Source organism: Chelonia mydas, chromosome 1 (assembly GCF_015237465.2).
Source record: "Chelonia mydas isolate rCheMyd1 chromosome 1, rCheMyd1.pri.v2, whole genome shotgun sequence".
NCBI lineage: Eukaryota > Metazoa > Chordata > Testudines > Cheloniidae > Chelonia > Chelonia mydas.
In genome coordinates, this window is record NC_057849.1 from 328,893,875 (window position 1) to 328,916,958 (window position 23,084).

A 23,084-nucleotide genomic window follows, 5' to 3' on the forward strand; every position below is an offset into this window, starting at 1 on the left:
AAGAGTTACCTTCTGTTCTGGTAAAATCAAGGTTTCGCAACCTAGGTGCAGTCACCAGCTATATGACCACTATTACTTGTCATATAAGGACTATAGGATGAGGGTCTATATCATTTTAGCTAATGGGAGAGGTTGAAACACTATCTCTACAAAGTCAAAGTTCCCCTGAGCCAATGGCTTTTCGAGCTGACACGCTTCAGTTTCAGAACCAACAGTACACAAGGGAGTGATGTGGCCAGCATCACATCTAACTGCCTTTGATGGCCCTAGCCCGTTGAATCAGGTACCCATTTTTCAGTTAGGTCAACTGGAGGGGACTTTTCAGTGTGAGACTGAGCAAAATGCAAACCCACAACCTTCCCCGCACCACAGCCATCTCTACAACCTCACCGTTTCTGCGTCTCTTAAGACACCTGCGGCCTATTAGTGCTTCATGCATTTCTCCCTCTTTCTACTCCACTCGAGTCCTTTACCATGGCAGCAAGCCCCTCTATCTATTAGATGGCCCGCTCTTGAGCAATCTGAAAGACAGATTCTGGAGCTGGACATTCGATATAAATATAGTAGTTCATCCTTAATGTATAGCGTGAGCCTGGAGATCATTTTTGAAAAAGGGGTACCCACTTAGGGAAGAAGGTTTGGCCTGTTCTGATTTATAGCACTGCAAGAGTCTCTTCGCATTGCTTTGGTATAGCCAGCCTTTTTCACAAGTTCCTATGCTCAGCTTTGCTGCTCCACTTTAATTTAAATAACATCACTGTGGGTGGACTGCCCAAGCATTGCAACCATTGATATAAGCTGATTATTCTGGGCTTCCCAACACAATGTTTTCCTTCCTTCCCAATGTTTCCTGGGTGGACAGATGCCTATTTCCCCAGAGAGAGGCATTGTGCATTCTGAAGTCTGTCAATGGACTTATCCTTCTGGACAGTCCCCACCAACTTTTCTGACTCATGTTGCTGCTTAAAACCCGCATGCTGCTGCTGCTGCTCAGAAGATGGCATTCCTGCTCAGAGGCAGGAGGGTGCTGTCCCCATGAGGGAACATTTACAGTTGTAAAATAAATGTACTGTTCCACTGCGGCGCACAGTGGCCACAGTTCTGACTTGGCATGTTCTGCACCTACTTTGCACTGGTGAAGTCAATGGAGAATCAGGCCCGATGTAACATTAAGAGTGGCCTCTACAAGTATCTGCAGAAGGCAAATGATGCATCAAGGAATGAGAGGAACTGTTTAGGGTGGTCTAAGGCAGGATAATTAGACATAAAGACAAGGAATAATTGTCCTGGCAGTCAGACCTATTAGTTGTGATGCCTTGTTAGGAGAGAGAATTAAAACTGGATGAGTTGAAGCACAAGAAAACATGATGTAGGCGACAGCCATGCACTGGCAGGGAAAGGATCAGATGACCTAGCAGGCCATTTCCAGCTATAATTTCTGTGATATAATTTACTCTTTACACACTAATGCGGATATCTGAAAGTGGTGTTCAGGGTATTAATCTTGCATTACTGGCTGGATTTATCACCTCTATGACAAACAGCGATGAGGCCAGAGTGACACCTACACACCGCACACAGTCCATTTCCCAAGGCAGTTCAAACGGAGATCTGAGGAAAACACCCTGGAGCCCACAGAATGTGTAGGTTTATATTATAATTTGTGTATGTATATTATAATAACTGATGTCAGCTATTTTAAAATAAGGCTCTGTTTTTCAAACAGGGCTACTTGCCATCTCAAACAACACTCTCAAAAACCAAAAACAAATTAACAATGAGAATGTAAATATAGTCCCTGTAGTAAGGGTCTAGTTCTTCAAAGGATCATGGGCCAAATTTCCATCTGGGGTAAGCGAGTGCTGCTCGATTGACTCTAACCACACCAGAGTAGAGTTTTGTTCTAGATGCATCCCCAGTATCCCTATATTGCAGAAAAGAAAAATCTTTTTAAAAAGTTGTCACATTTTCTGTGTGACTCCAGCCCCAGTGCAGGTGTTACCACAAATATGGCCACAATCAATTGTGCTATATAGTTACCACCTCTTCTGTTCCTGACAGAGTCACATATTCACTCCACCCATGGCAACTACCAACTATCTAGGTTTTTACATGGACTTCATTACTATCTGAACATCTCTCAAGAATTAAAAATTGTCAGTTATATCCATATCTCTCTCTCTTCCGTAGCAGCAGGTAGGGCTATGTTAAGTGATTTAATTACAGATATTAGTATCTTCTACATCAATAATGCACCTTACAATATCTAACAGTTTGAAATGTACATCTCAATTAGTCTGAAATAACCAGAATCTGTCATTGTCCTGGACAAGCTGCAAAATTGCTTCTATCCTGCACTTTTGGGGAGAATGAAAAGGTTGGGGAGTGCGGGGAGAGATGTCCTTTGGGAGAATAGCGTATTTCTTTTCTGGTGGGTTCATATTATTTTGAAGGTGGGTTTCCAGCAGGAGAGCAATGTTATGGATTGGTTTGTTTTTGTATTGTCTTGGATTATAGCACCTAGAGTGTTGGATAGTGCTTTGAAATAATCAATGCAGCTAAAGTTTCAAGTAATTCTACCTGCCTCTGTGCCATTTCCCACCCCTCCTCCTCTCCTGTATCACATTCCAATTATAAGCATTTATACATCCACATACTGCAATATAAGCAACAGCCCTTTAAAGCAAATTGTGCTTCTTGAAATACCAGTCCTCTATGTCAAGCGAGTTCCAGCAAAGACATGCAAGGAACTTCTTTTTGTTAAATATTTACTTTATCTCCCTTTTTACATTCTTATGTCACAGCTTTTTTAAGTAGCATTCAAAAAATAAGAGGATCATATATCCAGATTATCGCTGTAAAGAAGTCAAAAGCTTTACCACACAAGGGTTCTTGTGAATATTTCCTTCAAGGGTGATTCTTGTGGACTCATCCCCATCCATCTCCCATCACCACCCAATTTTGGCTTTGAGTTCGAATCCCAGAACTCCAAGTGAAACACAGTTGAAATCACTGAATTTCACCATCATGCCACACATTTTGCAAGATTTCATTTCTGATGCAAAACAGTCTATTAATCCAGGTATGCTATAATCTTTATCCGCGTACTCTTGAACCTCAATGGGTCTTTACGGGAAGAAAAAAACGCATGATAAAGTTTTAGTGTCTATACCAAATCCAGAAAACAGGTGACCTTGGCAGTGTGGTGTCATTGTGAACTTTTCATACAGTTCTACTCCCACCTCTGTAGGGAAGAGATTACACTTGCTGTGGATGGCGGCAGGGAAACTGTATAGCAGCAATAAATAGCATAAATTGCATCTCACTGTAATCTGCTGAATTAAAAAAAAAGGCCAGATCTTCAGCTGGTATAAACTGGCACAGCTCTATTGGCATAAATGCAGTTACACTGACTTCCACCAGCTGAGAATCTGACCCCCATGCGCTACCTATTTCTGTTCTGTTTTTATGATCTTCTGAGCATAAATTACATAAAGTGTTCTCCAGCTTCAGGAACCAGAGGATGCAATGCCAACAGCCATTCCAGCCTCTTGTGCAGCCATTACAGCTAATCAAACAATTTGGTAATGAATTAAAATATTGTAATCCAGCCTTACCCACTTTGGCATGAGCAAAATGGGAATTACAAGTGTGCTAAAGCCTTTTTTTTTTTTTTTTGTATAATTACAGAGCACGGTGAAGGGGATCATATGTAAACCAAAGATCCCAGGTTCAAACCCTACTGCATTACATACGTATTAAGGCCCCAAACCTACAAAAAAACATCAGTACAGGCAGACCTGGACTTGTGTTAAACGCCACCGAAGTCAATGTGCTCCAGGCAAGCGCAGGAGTTTGCCCGCCTGGATGCTGGAGCACAGTAAGAACTTTAAAGCAATAACACTACCCAAATCACAGAACGATTAAAGAAAGGGAAAATATTTGAGGAAATCAAGGTTGTTTTTTTCATGTCATATTAAAAAAAAGTCAAATATGCACCTGGCACATGGGCATTTGAAAAGAATAAAGTCTTCTAAGAAAGAATTTTTAACAGCATTATTTCTGCAGAAATATTTCTGCTGGGACTACAGAAATCATCAAATGTGCCTCAGTTTTAAATCTTGCACAGATGTAAACTGTGCTGGCTTCTAATGTCCATAATTTAATTTAACTCTTGGAATGTTGCAGTTGTGTAGAGTAACTGATATACCCTTTGACTGAGAAATAACCAGGCCAAGTAGCTTATAAAATTTTCTTTCCTTCATAGTCTTCTTATTGTAAAAAAGAATCAGTCTCTTGCATGAGGCTTTATTACTGTATCTTTATAAGAAATGGTATACAGAAAGAAAAGGTCTGCCTTTTGTCTTTCCTTGTTAAGTGGAAGTTCCCTTCCAGTAGACTTACAGGCTTTATTTATTATAAATTATGAACAATACCTTGCAAACGTACATTCAGTTTCAATGTGGGCTGAAAGAAAAGCTTATGGCACTGTGGCCATTTTTTCCTTCAATTTTTATCACAATATTTAATTCTATTACTATTATTCTGAGTAGGATATTGATGTGAAATTTGAATAAATTGCACTTGAGGTACTCTTTTGCTATCAATAATATTTATGCAGGAAATAAAGTAGTGCTTTGTTTAAAAATAGCACGTACCATGCTATGCAATGGCAGCAAAGTTTTGCAGAATGTCTCATCCTTGTTCACGTTAAGTAGTATTTTCTTCTTGAATAGTTCCATTGGCTCTAATTGGACTACTTGAGGAATAAGGCTGTATTTGGTACAAGTAAGAGTGACACAAGCTAGCTTATTATCGGCTGGTTGAAAAAATTTTGACTGAACAATTTCCCATCTGAAATTTTTGGTTTCAGCCGTGTTAGTCTGTATTCGCAAAAAGAAAAGGAGGACTTGTGGCACCTTAGAGACTAACCAATTTATTTGGGCATAAGCTTTCGTGAGCTACAGCTCACTTCAAGACTAACACGGCTGTTACTCTGAAACCTATTTCCCCTTGTTTATTCGCCCCCTCCCACTGTTCTTCAGACGTTCTTGTTTACTGCTGGAAATGGCCCACCTTGATTATCACTACAAAAGGTTTCCCCGCGGGGGGGCCCCCCCCAACTCTCCTGCTGATAGTGGCTCCTCTTAAGTGATCACTCTGGTTACAGTGTGTATGGTAACACCCATTGTTTCATGTTCTCTATGTATATAAATCTCCCCACTGTATTTTTCACTGAATGCATCCGATGAAGTGAGCTGTAGCTCACGAAAGCTTATGCTCAAATAAATTGGTTAGTCTCTAAGGTGCCACAAGTACTCCTTTTCTTTTTGCCATCTGAAATTGTAGCTTTGTCAAAATCTACATGTATTGTGGGAATGCATCAATTCTGATGACTGTTTCAACAGAAAAAAAGTCAAAATGAATTGTTTTGACTTGCCTATGTCATTTTGATAATGTTGAAATATTTCATTTCAATAATGTCTAAAAGGTTTAGCTTTAATAAGCTAAAACATTTCTTTTGACTTTATTGTTTTGATTCATTTAACCTTGTATATAATATTAATTTTAATATTATATACATGTCAAAATGAAATGGTTCCTTAATTACATTATTTTTAATATTATATATAATAAGGGCAAAAAACGAACATTTGACATTGTCAAAAATGAAACATTTTGATGGTTCTGAATCAAAATTTTTCAGAATTTTTGTTCCATAGGAAATGTCAGCTTCTCCTTCTGATTCAAAATAATTTTTTCCCCTGAGATGTTGGAATTTCCTGGGGAATAAAAATTTCTCATTTCCAACCAGTTCTAGCCATTACCATTAGCATTTTTCTGTGCATTTTCTGTGCAATTCCTGGAGTTATGTGATTGTTAGACTCTGTACTTTCATTAAAAAAGTAACTTTGTATCCCTCATAACTGCAGACCAAAGCTTGAAAAATTTTAGCCAAGTGAATCCTAAAGGCTTAAATGCCAGAAAACAAATAAAAAGAACTCCAATTATTTTTTTTAAATCTCATGATTTTTAGAGCCTGATCCATGATTTCTTTTAATATGCGGAGTTGGCAAATTTTGAGGATATAAACTGTGCATTTGCCTTGTGCTGGTCCTCTTCCAATCGAAGGCGCTGTATTCATCAAAATATGACTGTGAGGGTATTTTTAGAGTCTGTTTAAAACTGTAGCTGGAAGGCAGGTTGGGAGGGGCTGGAAAAGGCTGCAGGCAGAAGCTGTAGGGTGAAGTAACTTCAGGCGTAATATTGCTTTCCCCATTCTGCTAAAGTTCCTTGTTCAGTCTTAGAAGAAAATATCTCTTTCTATGGTTCTTTCTACTGCTGTCATATGACAGTTGCTAGTCAACATTGGGGCTTGTTTTTATGTATTTTAATTAATAAACTACATTCCTGTTTGTTAAATTCTGGGCCGTAGAGAACCACAGTATTCCCAGAGCTCAGTTTTGCCGCCAAACCGGCAAATATGAAATTCAGAGCTAAGTCCAACATATTTATAAATATCTGTTTAATGCTATTTGGTACAATATCAACAATTAATTCCAGAAATTATTAGTTATTTATTGACTTAAAATTTTAATCAATAGGAATGGAATGCTATTTATTCATTAACATTTGAATATACAGTAACTCCTCACTTAACGTCGCCCCAGTTAATGGTGTTTTGTTGTTATGTCGCTCATCTATTAGGCAACATACTCCTTGAAAGTTGTGCAATGTTCGCTTATAACGTTGTTTTGAAGGTGGGGGCTTGGAACTACGGTGGGCCAGCAGCCCCCCAAATAGTTCCCCTCCACACACACCCCAGCGCCTCCCACCTGCAGGCTCCACTGATCAGCGCCTCCCCTCTCCTGAACATGGCAAAGGAGCTCAGGAAGCTGAGAGAGGGAGGGGGGAGGTGCTGATCCGCAGGGCCCACCACCAGGCAAGAGGTGCTGGGGAGTGTGTGGAGGGGAGCTGATAGGGGGGTTGCTGGCCCACCCTCGTTCCCAGCCCCCACCCGCTAGCTCCAATGGGCTGCTCTTCCAGAGAATCCCACAAATAGTGGACAAAGTACTGTTCTAGCAGGCAGCAAAAAAAAATTCCCTGGAACCTAACCCTCCCTATTTACATTAATTCTTATGGGGAAATTGGATTCGCTTAATATCGTTTTGCTTAAAGTCGCATTTTTCAAGAACATAACTACAACGTTAAACGAGGAGCTACTGTAATCTGCCTTCCTCCCTGTGAATAATTCAAGACTGATATATGTTCAAACACTTGTTCCTTGTGATACATTTTAAATATGTATGTTTTCCTTCCTGGGAGAAGATTGCTCTCCTCGGGAGCATGGGGTGACTTGACCTTAGGCCTCATGACTTCCCATATACTTATGATGTGTAGTTATCTCAAAACAGCCACACACTCTGTACTACTTATAGGTTATGTGTGTGTGAATGGTTGCGTAGGGCTGAGTGTGAAGGGAAGCCTGGTTTCACTAAGGAAATACAATATGATATTAAAAGAATGTACCACTGTAACTTCTGTAATGTTGCTTAAATGTGTACTCCAAGCTGCCCTGAGTATGATTGCATCCTATACCTTAGGTGCGTACTCAGGGCGGCTAGCCCATCCCGCGGCTTGCACAGCAGTGGCTACACGTCTATTTTCAGTAGGCTAGTTCAGTCAGAGCTAGAGCAGGTATGTGTACTCATGCTGGAAATTCTACCTTCTATCTCCATTGCAGACATACCCTGAATTAGCTCTACTGCATTACCTGTTAAATGCATAGACAATGATTTAATTACTACCCTTGTTGGTAGCGGCCCTTGGACAACATCCTCTGATTAATTACGTAAAGTTCAACCTCTTAGTGTGCCAGGCAATGAAGTTACAGTGTTCACATCTGGGCACTTCAACCCATACTTTGTACCTAATAAAATGCCTCATTTTCAGAGGTGCTGAGAACCCACAATTCCCACTGGTTTCATTGAGGGGAGAGCAGAGATAGCAAGAAAAGTAACTGAATGCTGTTTATTCTTAAAATAGTATTTAGATGAAATTGGCTAAAAAGTTGCCTGCAGCAGCACTGCAGAGAAGTTCATTGAATTATATGGCAATGGAAGATAGCTACGGTGAATGCACAGGACAATTTGTATATATCTGCTTAAGTTTCCACCACTTACGTACATAGGGCCCATATCCGGGGTGTTGAAAAGCATAGCAATTTGCTGAAAATCTGCTGTGAAATCAAAAGCACAAACCAAGAGCGATTTTTGGTAGATTGGCAAATTATTTTTCTCTCACCTAGAAGATCTGCAAAAGATAAGAATTTGATAATTTATATGCTCCAGTGGGGGTGTGGCCTATGGAAATACAGGAGGAATAAGAGAAGAAGAACTGGACTAAAATGTATGAGACGTGTCTTACTATAGCCGAAACAGAAATTATTACTGCTCTGAGCATCAATTACTTACTATTGGCAGACATCCACACTTCTGTAGAGGATGACATATGCTTTAAAGGATTCCTAAGCAATACAGGGACCCATCTGCAAATGAGCTTCATCTCAGGCTGCAAGGGGCTTGAATGAACTCATTCCATATTTACAGACACCCTGTCATCCCCTAATACCATATATGCAGCAGTGTGGTGCTTAACATTTTCCTCTGGCAACATGTTCAAACATTTTAGTTCTTTTCAGTTTCTGCTCACAGCCATGCCCTTTGCTATACATTTGGTTTCAGATCCCCTCCTCCTCTCAGGACTAGAGAATGAGCTATGTATTAATCTGTGGAGCTCAGTTCTGTAGTAGACTTCTAGACATCTTAGCTCTGACTACTCATAGTACAACAAAGGAGAGCATATGGCTCTCTGCTAGGGCAGCCTGCTGTGCCATGCAGATCTTGATTGCTTACTCCTGGCCACCCACGGCTGTCCCTTCACATTATGTCAAAGCCAGGAGAGTTACTGCAGTCAAGGAAAACAGTAACTGCACTATAAATTACGCTGCCCCTAGAGAGGACTACATACGTGTAATGCTCCCTCCCCTAAAAATCATAGTTCTGAAGAGTCCTACAGATAGGTAAAGGCTTTACTGATGACCATTGACACTCCTGTGTGATTGTATTGGACAGTATAGTCCCCTCTGTAAGAATTGTTCTTCCTGTGTATGTTAACCACAAATCATTATGAAGGAATAAATTAACAGCCTTTTGGAGGACACTTTGATGGATTCTCCATAATTATGTAAGGCCTGATAGTGCTCCCCCTTCACCAATGAAACTCGTTTGATTTTTTTCCTGACTTACTCCAGAAATATAATCAAGGCCACATATTCTGGTACTGAGCACAGAATGCATTTGCAAGCAAAACTGCAGGCTTCCAGCTACTGCCTCAGCTTGTTTCTTTCTACAGAAGTTCCAGTGGTACGTGTGTGTCAACTCAAAGGCAATGAAGTTTTATTTTTGAGGTGTAAAATGTGTTATTAATGCCTTTTTATATTTGAATAATGTGCTAAACACTGCACCTCTTGAAGCTGTGGAATGTGAAATCATTTCCCCGACAGAGAAAGAGAGAGATAAAGACTGATTGAATGTGTGGTGAGGTAATCACGTGTTATGGCTGGGATGCCAAATCCCTGTGGTGGGTAAGTGACAAAAAGATGACTAAGTTGAAGTATGATTAACTCCCTTTTGTACATAAGTGAAATAAAAAGAATGCTCATAAAAGAAGCAGCTCACTACAAATGTCAAGTATGAGATATTAAGAATGTGCAAAGATTAATAAAGCTAAGTTGCATCCCATTCATCACATATCTCAGACTGGCATAAAAATTTGGCTTTAGTTTACACCTTCATCTACACTATTGATGGACTCTGTACATTTTTGTGTGGTAGCCAGTATGTCAGCTTGATAAATGGGCTCACTTGGCCAAAAAGCTCAACTAGTGTTATTTTTTCTATATGCTGACAAATGTAGGAAACAAAAGTTTAATCCATTACAAAGGCAGGAATCAAATATGACTTTGATCATCTTGGCAAAAGATTCTATGGTTTTTAATAAGTATTCATAGACAAGAAAGTTACTTTGAATGATATCCCTTATCTCCAGGGTTCAGTGTTCTATTGTATTATGAAACTTTAAAGGAACAAACTAAGGACTTGTCTGCACACAAATTTGCACCAAAATAACAAAAATGTATGATTTCAATCACTTTAAGTTACTCTGGGGCAAGTTTGTGTGTGGACAATTATTTTGGAATAAAAGATGCAAAACTGATGTAAATTAAAAATTGATAAACCAATTTTAGCTAAATCCATTTAAGGCACTTTTATTCCAAAATAAGATTATTCGCACAGAGATTTGCAGCCAAATAACTGAATCTGTTTTAATTCACACCTTTTGTTATTTGAATTACAGCAGCACCTAGCGGCCCCAACCAAAATTAGGGCCCCACTGTGTTTGGCATTGGGCATATCTATAATTAGAGACAGTCCCTTCTCTGAGGAGCTTAAAGTCCAAGTAGAAAAGACAGACAAAGAGTGGGAGAAAGTAAGTAAAGGATTATTTTCCACATTTTTCGTGTGAGGTACGGATGCATAGTTGCTTTCCTAAGGCCACACAAGAAGACTATGGCATAGCTGAGAACTGAACAAAGAACTCTTAAGTCTCAGTCTAGTGCCTTAACCACAAAATCACCCATTCCTCGAGGATATTTACCCTCATAGGAGGTCTTAGCCTGTTAATTAAAACCCAAATGGATGTAGTTGTTTTTAATGTGTCCAATGGGGAACTGATCTACGCAGTACTAAGACCTGGTTCCACAAGCACCGAAATGCTACAGAAACATGGGACGGATTCTTCAGAAGCTTTTCCTACTTTGACTGATCCAAAATCCTAGTCCAATCACAGGTCCAACTCCCAAGAGGTACTTTGCAATCCTCAGGACTTCATCCACAGTAATGTCCCTTCCAGGACATTACACAGAGAGCCTTGGACTACTTTAAATATATCAGGTTAAGTTCTTCTTTCAGTTGCTTCTGTACAACCCCATTGATCAAAGGCCTAACAGTGATGAATTTCGTCTATGTCTCCTCTATAAAGGGATCAATGTGTTCTCCTCGGCACAAACACGTTTGTCCCACCTGTGGGAGCTAAATATGCACAAAGAGTCAAATTTCGCACAGACTCACACTCTATGGATCCCTACTAATTTAAGTGGAGTTTCAAGAGAAGTACCGTATATTAATTGCGTGCAGAATTTGGTCAATGTGACATGCCCAAGATCACAGAGAAAGCCTGAGAATAGCCAGGAATGAAATCTAAGTGTGCTATCTCACAGTTCTGTGCCTTAAATACTTCACTGTGTTCCTTTACACAGTGCTACACAGCAACTGAATCCATAAGGGGTTATGGGTTTTTTAATACACAGGTTCAGTGTGGAATTAGTACCAATACTGATTGTCCAGCTGTTTTAAAAGGAAAAGACCTTATATTTTCCTCACTTTTTTGTTTTTTCCCTCACCTTTTCAATGGAAAAAAAGAAGAAAAATGAAAACTGTGAGTAAAGTGCGTGTGTGTGGGCGAAATTCTCTCTCCTATTCCCGCCTCCTTTTTTTTCTAGTGGGAAAAAAGTTTCAAGTTTTCCTTTTGTTTGAATTTTTTTTTTTTTTTTCAAAAAAAGGAGGAGAAAAAATCACGAAAAGTTTCAAATGAAAAGAAACTCTTTTTTTCACAAATAATATTTGGGAAACCTCCGTTCCAAAACATTTTGACCCACCTTAGTATCCAATTAAATTGATATATCAGCTTTTTCTATAAGATGCAAGTGACATATCAGTGGGAGTATCACTGCTCTGATCTGTTATTGACTTGTCACATGAGAAGTTATTACTCACATACATGAACCGTCATTCTGAAGTCAATGGGACTATTTACTCTGATGGCTGAATCAGGATCTGGTCCTGGGACCCTAAGAGCATCTTGCATAATCATATTACACTTGAGAGATCCTATTTAAATGTATGTTATATAGAAATTATAACAGTATATATATATATATATATATATATATAACATCATATAACATAATCTCTACCAAGCTGTTATTCAAATGCAGTATGAAGAAATTCAGTTGCCATGTGTTCCTGCTAAACTTTATCTACTTAATGCTAGATTATTGCAAAGTATCATTAATACAACTGCCTGTTAAGTCGGCATCTTGTGTGCAGGTTATTCAAAATCAAAGAGCCTTTTTAGTTTTCAAAATGAATAAACTTGATTGCACTACAGTATCAGCCATGGCATGCCAGCACAACCTCACCCCATCAAAATGTAGGTTTTACTCTGAAAATTTAGGCCACACTTCAAGCTGCATAATCCAAAATTAAATAAGCTAAACCACAAAAACATGTCAAAATAATGCTAAGGAGCTAATTAGCTACTTACAAGAAAATCAGAGGTAAGGTTTACACTGCCTCAACTTTGCTCAGTTCATTGGTCCCAAGAGTTATGGCACAGACTAAACAGGAACATAAGATTAGCCTTAACTACTCCGATCATTGGTTCTTCTTGTTAATATCTTTCCTCTGATGTTCGTCCATCCTTGATGCTTCAGAGGAAGTTGAAAAATCCCCAAAAAACTGCAATGTTATACATGTGGTGAAAAACTGTGTTGTGAACCTTGTGGTCATCACTACACACCCTGAAGCATGAGAATGGACTATTCTGATCTTACATAAATAAGTACAATGGTCCATAAAATTAATTATTCTGAGTCAATTCCATTAGTCAGTAAAATACTCCTTCCCATGTGTCATAAAATCAACCAACCCCTTTTAATGTGCAGCCACGTTATTTACCGTAGGGCCAACCTGGTGTGTGGACACCACCATAATTTTAAGCACTTGTGAGTTAAGGGAGTGAAGTTCAACTTCACCCTGATTGAATTTTCTTGCTGTTGTAAATTTGTTGGACAGCAAATTATTACATTAACATGGTAGTACATCTTACTGATATATATGATGTATCTCTCTCTCTATATATCTATACATAAACCGCTCTATAATATTTCAGCTCATAGAACACAAACTCCCAATGGTCAGTGTTAAAATACTGCTCTGTGCAGAATCAATCTTCTCTCTTTTTTCCCATTTATATATTGGAAAAGTTTCCTCATTTCCTGCATATATATTTGTCCAGGGTAACTCCATCAAAAAATGCATCTGCAATGTCTAAGGTTAAAAGCTATACAGAAAAAGTGGACCTAATGATATTTTAGATAGATGGATAGATAGATCTCATAAATCCATCTAAGTTAACAAAGTATTATATCTGTGTTATCTGACTAACAGACCTTTTGGGAAACCCCAGGACCTGGGGCCAGGTTTTCAATGGAAATTAGGCACCTAATGATGCAGATAGGCACCTAGTGGCATTTTCAAAAGTGCGTAACTCCCATTGATTTCAACAAGACTTAGATGTCTAACCTGCTTAGGTACTTTTGGAAATCTCATTGGGAACCTATTAGCATCTTTAGGCACCTACATTCCTTTTAAAATCTAGCCCTTGGTGATATAAGCAGCAATCCTGACTGAGCTCAGTACACACAGACCCCTATGCCCTCATGAAGCCTACACCCAAGTGCAGGGTGGACAAAGATGATTTAAATAAAATAAATACATAAATAAATAGGATTACTAAAATGTAAAATTAAATATGAAATTATGACAACCTATGCTAAGGCCTAAATGTGTATCTTTTATTTAAATTAAATAAAAATAATAATATTTAGCACTACCTATTTGCTGCCCAGTTTTAAAGACAATCAAATCACTGAACTGGTGGAAGTCACTGGTTAAGCACCTGGCACATTTTTGACAACAGTAGCCACTTCTGTAGAAGCAAAGAGGATATTTTCTTCATTTTAGTTTATTCGAGTAGTTCAGTTCAATGACTAGTTCCTTCAGACTTAGGAAACCAGTTGGAGATAACAAAACAAGAAATCTTGCTTTCTTTTTTCCAACCTATGTATGCAATCCAGCTGTGAGAGGAAGGACATCTAGTTCTAAAACCCTGAAAGATCAGACACAATTAGCTCAGTGCTCTAACTACAGATAAAGCTGCTTGTTTAATAAATCAATTAATTTTGCAAAATGTTTTGATAAACTTTTTTTCTTGAGTATCCAGTACGTCCAAGGAAATTTTATTTAACAAATGAAATGTTGTGGGTTTTTTAAAATTCTATTTGAAATCATGATTAACATTGAGGATTTAAATCAAAGAGATCCACTCTGTCCAAGTGCATGCACCCAAGAGCATTGTTTGGCCACAATAAATGGAGAGGTCTCCTTTTCTGCTATCCTTTGCAGTAGCATTGCACAGGATCCCCAGCCTTTGCATAGTCAAAATGCAGAATTTCTTGTGACTTTTAAAGATTTTAATGCTATTTATTGATGGGATTTTCAATAAATATTTTCAGAATTGCTCCTTTTTTGCTTTGTCCTCTCAGGCTGTGTCTACAGTACCCACCTCTTTTGGTGGTGTGTAGTGTATGTGTAGCTACAAGCTGCCATTGGAGTTGTATCAAGCTGGATCCACACTGCGGTATATAGCTACATATGTCAACGAACGCCTCTGACAGTGGGAGGCAGCTCCTACTGGAGCCCCTCCTTGCTGCCTCCCATTTCCAGAGCCTTTCCCCGCTGTCGGAGTCTTTTCCTGTGGTCAGGAATGGGTCCAGCAGCTGGGAGGTAGAGGGACACAATATGGCTAAAAATAGCAGTGTAGGCAGGAAGGCACGGGTTGGGTGAGTAGAGAGACATGTAGGGAATGTACTCAGGTACGTACCCACACCTTTCAGACATGTCTGTACTCTAGTCACCTAAGCTGTGCTTCACTGTCTACACTGCTACCTAAACCCGTGCTTTTGGGGCTACCCGAGTACATACTTTACATGCTGCTGAAAGAAGTGTGCAGTGTAGACATAACCTATGTTGCTCTGGGTATTTGCTTTAGTACAGTATAAAATTAAATATATTTCTTGGTGGCTAATAATTTAAAATGTCTGCACTTGTTTCAATAGCTCTATCTTGGCAATGAAGTTACTTTGCTTAGTAAAACTTAGCTTTACATCTTAGTGAAATGTACAGATATTCTGGAAACTTTGAACTGATATTATTCTCATTTACTTTCATGTCTTTGAACACTATTTTCTCAGGAAATATTATAAGTGAAATTCAATACAGTAATAATACATTGCAAATGAAAATCACACGGCTCTGTTGCAGTCTACTGTCCACCATTTGTCTTCTTCTGAGACTTTTCTTTGTATTAATTTCCAAGCCTGTTCCAAGTGCTACAGAATGAGGCAAAATGAAATACATCATGTCTAACAGTGTAACACATATTCTTCTATAGCATATTATTTCTTCCCCTAGAGACCATATATGATTCCATGAGTCAGAAGGGAAAAAAATGTAGTCATTTCAAAAAAGCACTTCCTATGGAACCTGTTACATTTAACATCAGTCAGACACTAGGAAAATATCTCTAGGGGTTAAGGATACTAAATATGAAGATACAAACTAAAATAAACATAGGATCTAACGCCTCTGCTCAATAGCGTGTATTAAAACACAACTTACAGCCTAGATAAACATATAAATGGGCTCCCTACTGTTTATGACTAACCATTATTTACATGAAAATGTGACATACCAGCATGAACACTGCTGTAGTTCATTTCGGTCACACCATAGTGGTATGCTCACTCTGTTACAGTTTCAAGACCTGCTGATCCTGCATGCGTGACTGTGAAAAATGGCCTATTTAAAGCAATCTCTGCTGCTATAGCACATAGGTCCTGTTTTATTTTTCTTCCATTTTTATGACTGAAAACATTCGTATGAAAATAGGCTTTTTGTTTCCTAACAGTTCATCCACTCCGGCTGCTTATTCCACAGCTGAAGTCATATTTCTTTGTTTATGACTAAGGTTAAGATTTTATCAGGGTTATTTTTAGTAAAAGTCAGGGCGCGGGCAATAAACAAAAAATCATGGAAGCCTGTGACCTGTCTGTGATTTTTACTAAAAATAATGGGGTGGGGAGGGGAGACTGTCAGGAGAGAGGCTGACGGGGGGATTGACTCAAAGCTTCGAGGCCCCTAGTACGCAGCAGCTCATAGCTTCGAGGCCCCCGGTATGCAGTGGCTCAGAGTTCCGGGGCTCCCACTACCTGCGGTGGCTCAGAGCTCTGGGGCCCGCGCCTCAGCGCTCCAGGGCACCCCCAGCCCACAGCGGCAGACAGCTGTGGAGCCTACACTGCCTGTGGCGGCTGACAGCTCCGACCCCACCACCCTGGAGCATGGGGCTGAAGCTGAAGCTGAATCCGTGACCTCTCTGAGCTCCATGACAAAATCTTATCTTATGACTTCGCAGTTGGTTACTGCTGAGGTGATCATGTTGGCTTCCACACAACAGAGCTCAGGCTGTCATATCTCCACAATGTGGGCTGTGGCAGGGAGGGGACAACTTGTCTGGGAGGGAAGAGGAAGTACTGGGAGAACATTCTGTCCCACACTGGAATAAGAATCTATGGAGCCTTTTTTATTGCTAACCTAAGTTGTATTTCAGACCACATGGCCCCTTTTATTTTTTTTCTCCTGGCTGACACAGACATCAATAGAATAGCAGAATAGAACCTGCTCCCTGTATTAGGATGCTGTTGGATAGGTGAGCATCCTTCCTATTCACAAAAATGCCAGAAATATGGGGGTCTGTGGATCCATCTTAAAGAAGGGAGAGGCTCTGGCAGCTTTTCATTGCTGGTTTATCTATAAAAGACTAGATAAAGAGTCCACAGAGGTCAATGGAAATACAATCATCGATTTCAACGTGCTGTGGATCGGGCCTTTACAAACCACTTTGGGGAGGGAGGGATGAGGAGGGACAATGGAAGAGCAGCAGCTGTGGAGTTTAATTTGGGATACTTTATGCCAAAAAATTAATCTATCCTTAACCACGGAAATTCCCTTTACACAATATACTCCTTAATATAGAGCACAAATTCTACAAGTACTCACTCTGCCATTGGATACTTAAGGGCCTTCATAAAACTAACTAAAACTATTTATCAAGTATCAGGGGGTAGCCATGTTAGTCTGTATCCACAAAAACAACAAGGAGTCCTGTGGCACCTTTAGGACTAACAGCTTTATTTGGGCATAACCTTTGGTGGGTAAAAACCCCACTTCTTCAGATGCATTGAAAACTTATGCCCAAACAAATCTGTTAGTCCTAAAGGGGCCACTGGACTCCTTGTTGTTAAAACTATTTGGTTATCACACTTGTCTACAGGATACCAAATAATTTGGGAAATGTTTCCTTAAAAAGATACATTTGGCATGATCCAATGCCCACTAAAGTTGATGGAAAGACTCCCATTGACTTTAATGAACATTGGGATCATGCCCTTAGAGAACGAAGTCTTGACGCAGCCATTAGAATTATGGTCCCCGGCATATCTGGGGGAAATCTCCTAATGCCTGATCGCACAGTCCTCTCACATGGAAACCTCCCATTGGGATCAGTGGAAGTTCCTCATTCAGAGTACTACAAGGATTGCAAAACTGACCACTTTCTCATTTTGTAGGCCTGTGCGAGCGCACTTCCGCTTGCCTACTTCTGGTATTTTTGTTCCATAAGCCAATGACATGTGCCAGTCCAAAGGATGCTACTTTGAAAAGAAAAGAAAAATCCGCTTCTATAAGGATAAACATAACTATATCCTTGAGTCAATGTTATTTTTTTGTGCGTGCTTTTCGATGTCATATTGGAGAGCAGTGACATAAATCCCATGATATGAGAAGAAATGAATTCCAGATGGGTTGCCGCGGGTAGTTATTTCAGTGGCGTGCGGAATATGTTATTTTTATTAAAAATTGTGGTTTAGAAACAAGGCTTCAAATGAAAAATACTCACCTTTTTAAAAGGGAAAGCTCTAAGCTTTAATTTTCAAAGGTTTTAATAATGACAGACATTCTGATATTCTACCACACACATGACTTGGCAGCCTTAGTTGTGGCCTTCACCAGATTTTTATTTTAATTAAAAATTAAGGTCAAGTATCACACAGTACATTCTAACAAAATAACCTATACTCACCCCCAATTTTCCCTTATTCTGATAAGGCACTTTAACTAACCTTTAATCAGAAGAGTAAGAGATGAGGAGGAACACGAATGACTGCCCTTAAGGGCCTGCTTTCTTCAAGAACCTACACGCAACACTATCCCCTACCATCTTCCCCTCTGGCTTCAGTGTAACCTACTGTCTATACTCACCTGTCTTCCTCCCTGTTTAGTGATGCTTCTATTTTCATTGATTAGCTGGGTCCTTTTGTAATCAGAAAGAAGGGAAGGAAGGCAGGTAGAAGATGGGTCGGGAGTGGGATATTCCTAGGGATTAAAGCTGTGGATTATTCCACATCTGGCTCCATAAACCAGAGGGCTGGCTGAGCACTAAGGATGCAACCATTGTATTTCACCACAAAGTTAATGGAACAACTCAAGCACTTAAAGTTAAGCATGGGTTTATATAGTTTACTGGATTTGGGCTAGTTTTTTGAATTGCAAGATCTCATAACAATTTCAAATTTTTGAAAGGCAAGGAGGAGGGGGGTGGGAATTGCTAGTCCCTTTTTATGACCGACTCTCTTCAGTAACTTGTACGATCAAGCCCTACTTCAATAGTAAGCACCTTGACTATTTTTGTTGTTTTCCTTTGAAATCCCATCAATAATTTTCTGCTAATGTGGTACCCAAAATGTAATGCAATGACCTACATGTAGTTATGATCTTACATGATATATTTCCATATGCAGCCCGAAAACTGCACTGGCCTTTTTGTTCTTTTTTTGAAACCATCTCTCAATATTTGCGTGAAACAGGCTAGTGCCAAAGTCTTGGAGACAGAAAACTTCTACTTAACCAGAAAACAGGCACAAATATGGATAGCAGCAATGAACATTTCCCCTGCCATCCCCACCAGTTTGCCACAGACCTGGCCTGGAGAAACCCCATATAGAGCTGCAAGAATAGTCGAGTCCCTGTGCCATCCAAATGTCTCTGCAAACGCTGAAATCACCAAGAAGGATCCAAACATCTGAGCTGCTGATTTTTTATCTCCACTAATCTCCAAATGCTAATTACAAGCTAACCAAATATTTGGATGCTCCAGTGGTTGTGTTAATAGAGCTATGCAACCGTATTTAATTCAGTTAAAAAAATTAAAGCTCTTGTACTTAACTTTCTAATTTATATGGCAATCAATATATTTAAGACTGTCTGGTTATGGGCCTAAGGAGATTACAAGCACCCCCATTATTTCTACTAATTGCAGGAAAAGTTCTTTTCAAAACTTCACTGAGTGCCAAAGAAATCACAAGCAGAATTTGCTCTGTTAGACTGATACTTCGTTTACTTTTGAGCTTCTAGCAGGCACAGAAAGTCTCCACCATCACTTGCGTTAGAGTTTGGTGAAAAAGTGGCAATATTTATCGCATACATACATTGCAAAGTATTTCATCATTTTGTTTCCCATCAATTTGCAGCCCTGAAATTCCAAGTATTCTCAACAAAGGAAAACTGATAAACCACTCTTGCAGAAAAATATGCTCCTGCAAATGAGGTTGGTGGCGCAGTGGCCGTTCAGTAGTGTTAGCAAAGCAACAGGAACCTACGTGGCCTGAATTCTACTCCCATTTCTGCAACAGACCAGCCTCATAATACGTTTGCATGCATGTTGCACTTTACAACCATTATTTAACTGGTCCTCATAACCCTGCTAATGGGTATGTAAAGGTCTTTGTCCTCACTTTAGAATTAGGGCAAATAAAGCTTAAGACAATAAGGGCCAGCCCCATCCCAGAGCCCTCACTCACAGCCAGAGCCCTCACCCCCCACCATTGTGCAATATAGGGAAACTGTTAAATGTGTACTGTTTCCAGTCCATTTTTACATTATTTTACAAATATATATATCAGCTTACAAGGCAGGTACATGTTTGTGTGGGGGGCAGAACCTGGACCCGTTCTGGGCACCACCAAAAATTATACAAACCTGCCACCTCTGCTGACAATCTGCCCCTAAGGATTGAAATGGCAGATACGGCTGCTGCAAGGACATTCTTCCCGTACCAAAACCTATTTGCCCTGTTTTCAACTAGGAATCTGCGTGGTCTGAATACTAATTTTACAGATAGTGAATATTCATTAATTGGATTCTCACATCTGTCAGTTCATACAGTCAAGGGTTACTGGCCATGCTGTTTGCAAACTGACTTCATGTTGGATCACTGGAAGACAGGTAACCATTTGGAAATGCACCATTAGCAAATAAAACTTGACTTGGTCTCTGGTGGGGACGGTATTCATTAACACTGCAAATGTGCATACTTTAATTGTCCTAATTCTTTTCTCTTTCAACACTTCACTTTCTTAACTAAGTGCCCTGGAGATTAATAATTTTATTTTCTAAAACATCCTGGCATTGCTTTCAAATACTTCTAGCTCCTATTTCAACTGCAAACCATCCTCCGATGAGATTTTTGTTTTCCAGAGGGCAGCCTGGAAGGATATATTTAATGCTTGTCAGAACTTTCGCTAGCCTGAAGTTAGGTAGCTTTCCATCAACACCAGGGGATTTGCGGGGAAGCCTTGTTATTCAGGTGCAGCCAAAAAAGCAAGTGAGAGCAGGAGAGTTTTTGCATATTTTCCTGTGACCTTGCATTGTAATCTTAAATCTAAAATCTTTGCTGGCTCTTCAGCTCCACTTTAGCTTCTCAGATACAACCATAGTAAGTAAGAAAAAATTCTGTTTGTTTAACATGTACTAGGAGAAATTTTGCCACAGAAAAGTTATGGCCATGCAGTTCCATCAGTCTGAAAGCTGAAATTCTGTCGATATCAATGGGAGTTCCATAGCTAAATGAAGAGCAGTATATAGTTTGAATGTTGACCCTCGACTAACAGGACTGGGGTCCCCTGGGTGTGGATTGCTTTATGACAGAGCACCTAACAGGCTATAAAGGTATGTAAGTTATTACCGTACACGTCATTCTGAAAAACATCCCATTTCAGCCAGCACACACTGCTAGCTTCACAAGCACAAGCGTCAACTAGTATAACTAAACCCTCTATAAAACCAAGAAGGAAATGTGTCCAGATTATTATCTTATGTTCCATACAGTTGGACTGTATGCACCTGTGTACATTTTAAAATAGTGATGTATCGGATGAAGAAAATTAATGCATGTAGAATCTTAAAAAAATTAATTGCAATTAACAATGCCATGACCTCTGTAATATCAGCTTCTTGAAAACCCACCTGAACTGTACACGGAACATTAAAACATCAGCTTGCAGCAATTCCTACTATCAAACAGGATCTCTTAGCAGTGTCCCAATAAAACAGATTTTATTTTGTATTAACTACCATGAAACCTGTATTCATAGCAACCTGATAACTCTACTGCAGCTTGCATTAGCAGCCAGAAAAAAATCTCATTCTCCAAACAGATTCCCTCTGCGCACCAGCACTGGCTCCTAATGCTCCCCACCTCACATTCACCCAAACACAATACCACTAGAGCTGTGCTACTAGGGACTCCAGCTGTCTGCACCTGCCATGGAACTATCAGGGCAAATGGGGCATATTTGTGGTGGAAGAGTGGAATAAATTTTGACAGATTGGGGAAACAATGTATATCCCCTTTGCCTGCCAGCTACTCTTGTGGTTGGTCCAGTCTCCCAGCCTCTCCCACCCTAAATTTTGGAACCATGGAGTGCTCTCCAGAGGGTCTGTGGGAAGAATGGATCTGGAGTCCGCTGAACAGCAATCTTCGATGCATAAGCGTGGAGAAGATGTGGAAATGGAGGGTCCTCCTTGGGCAGATCTTGAAGAGCTGGTATAGACTCCAGTAGGTACATTCTGCCTCCCTAAATTTCCCCCTCCGAATTTCAATTGTACACATTAGTGTTCTTCCCATTTAAAAATGTTTGCATAGAATGCTATTGAAGCAAGGGCTGCATCCCACTCTTGAGAGGACTTCCTTAGGGCTGGTATACACACAGATTTTATTTCAACCATAGCTACATCCATTTAGACACCAATTTTATTAAAGTGGTGTAATTCCCTAGTGTGGATGCAGTTATATGAGCATAAAGGTGCTTACATCGGTCAACCAATAGAATGATCATGGTACAAATACTGTATGTAGAGAAGATGTTACATGCTATGTCTTCACTGCAAAAATTAGGTGTGTTCTTACACTGAGATAGCTAACACAATGTAAAATCCTAGTGGGCACAAGGCACACGTGATTTTTAGCTCAACTTAGAGCATTTAGGTCAAAGCCAGGTGGGGATATAGTGCTGATCTCAACTAGCTAAATTGAGATAAAACCCATGTGTGCCTGGTCTCCACTTGGATTTTACATTAAGATAGCTATCTTGAGTCAGTTATCTCAGTATAAAAATACACCTGTTTTTGCAGTGAAGCCACAGTGGTTGTGTTGAAGTTATCACCATGTATCCCTTACCTAGCTCACATTAGCTAGTGGGAGATTTAATCAGTTAATGATTGCCAAGTGCTTTTGAGATCCTTGGATGAGAGGGAGGAAGACATGATAAGCAGTAGTGTACATTTAAATTATTTTTCCTTACTTTTATTTAAGGAAAGTGTCAAAAACATGGCATTTTACTGAAGTGTATCATTTCTGAGCAACACCGAATAAACTACATAATTCCCCGTTAAAACGATATCTAAATATTATTACGTGAAGCGACTACAGTCTAGATGAGCAAGTTCTCTCCGTTTTTCTTGGAAGACTTTACAATTGTGAATGCTTTTAACAGAAGCATCTAGCACTATCCCTCCCGGGAGTAGCTGAACCGGTGGGAGAGATGTATTTCACTGAAATATTATAATACTTTCTTCTTTGCCCCGAGGCAATTTCTTCCCTTCCTGTCATATATCTCAGATTTAAAATGCCTGCTTTGTGCTAAAACTGCCATGACATTAAATCAA

The 23,084-nt window shown here is 39.6% G+C and overlaps 1 protein-coding gene across 1 annotated transcript in view; it reads right to left on the bottom strand.

Annotated features, from left to right (window-relative positions):
• The window catches only part of SEMA3E (semaphorin 3E), a 222,632-nt gene that overhangs the window by 115,533 nt on the left and 84,015 nt on the right, over positions 1-23,084 (bottom strand). The gene's annotated exons all lie outside the window — the stretch shown is intronic.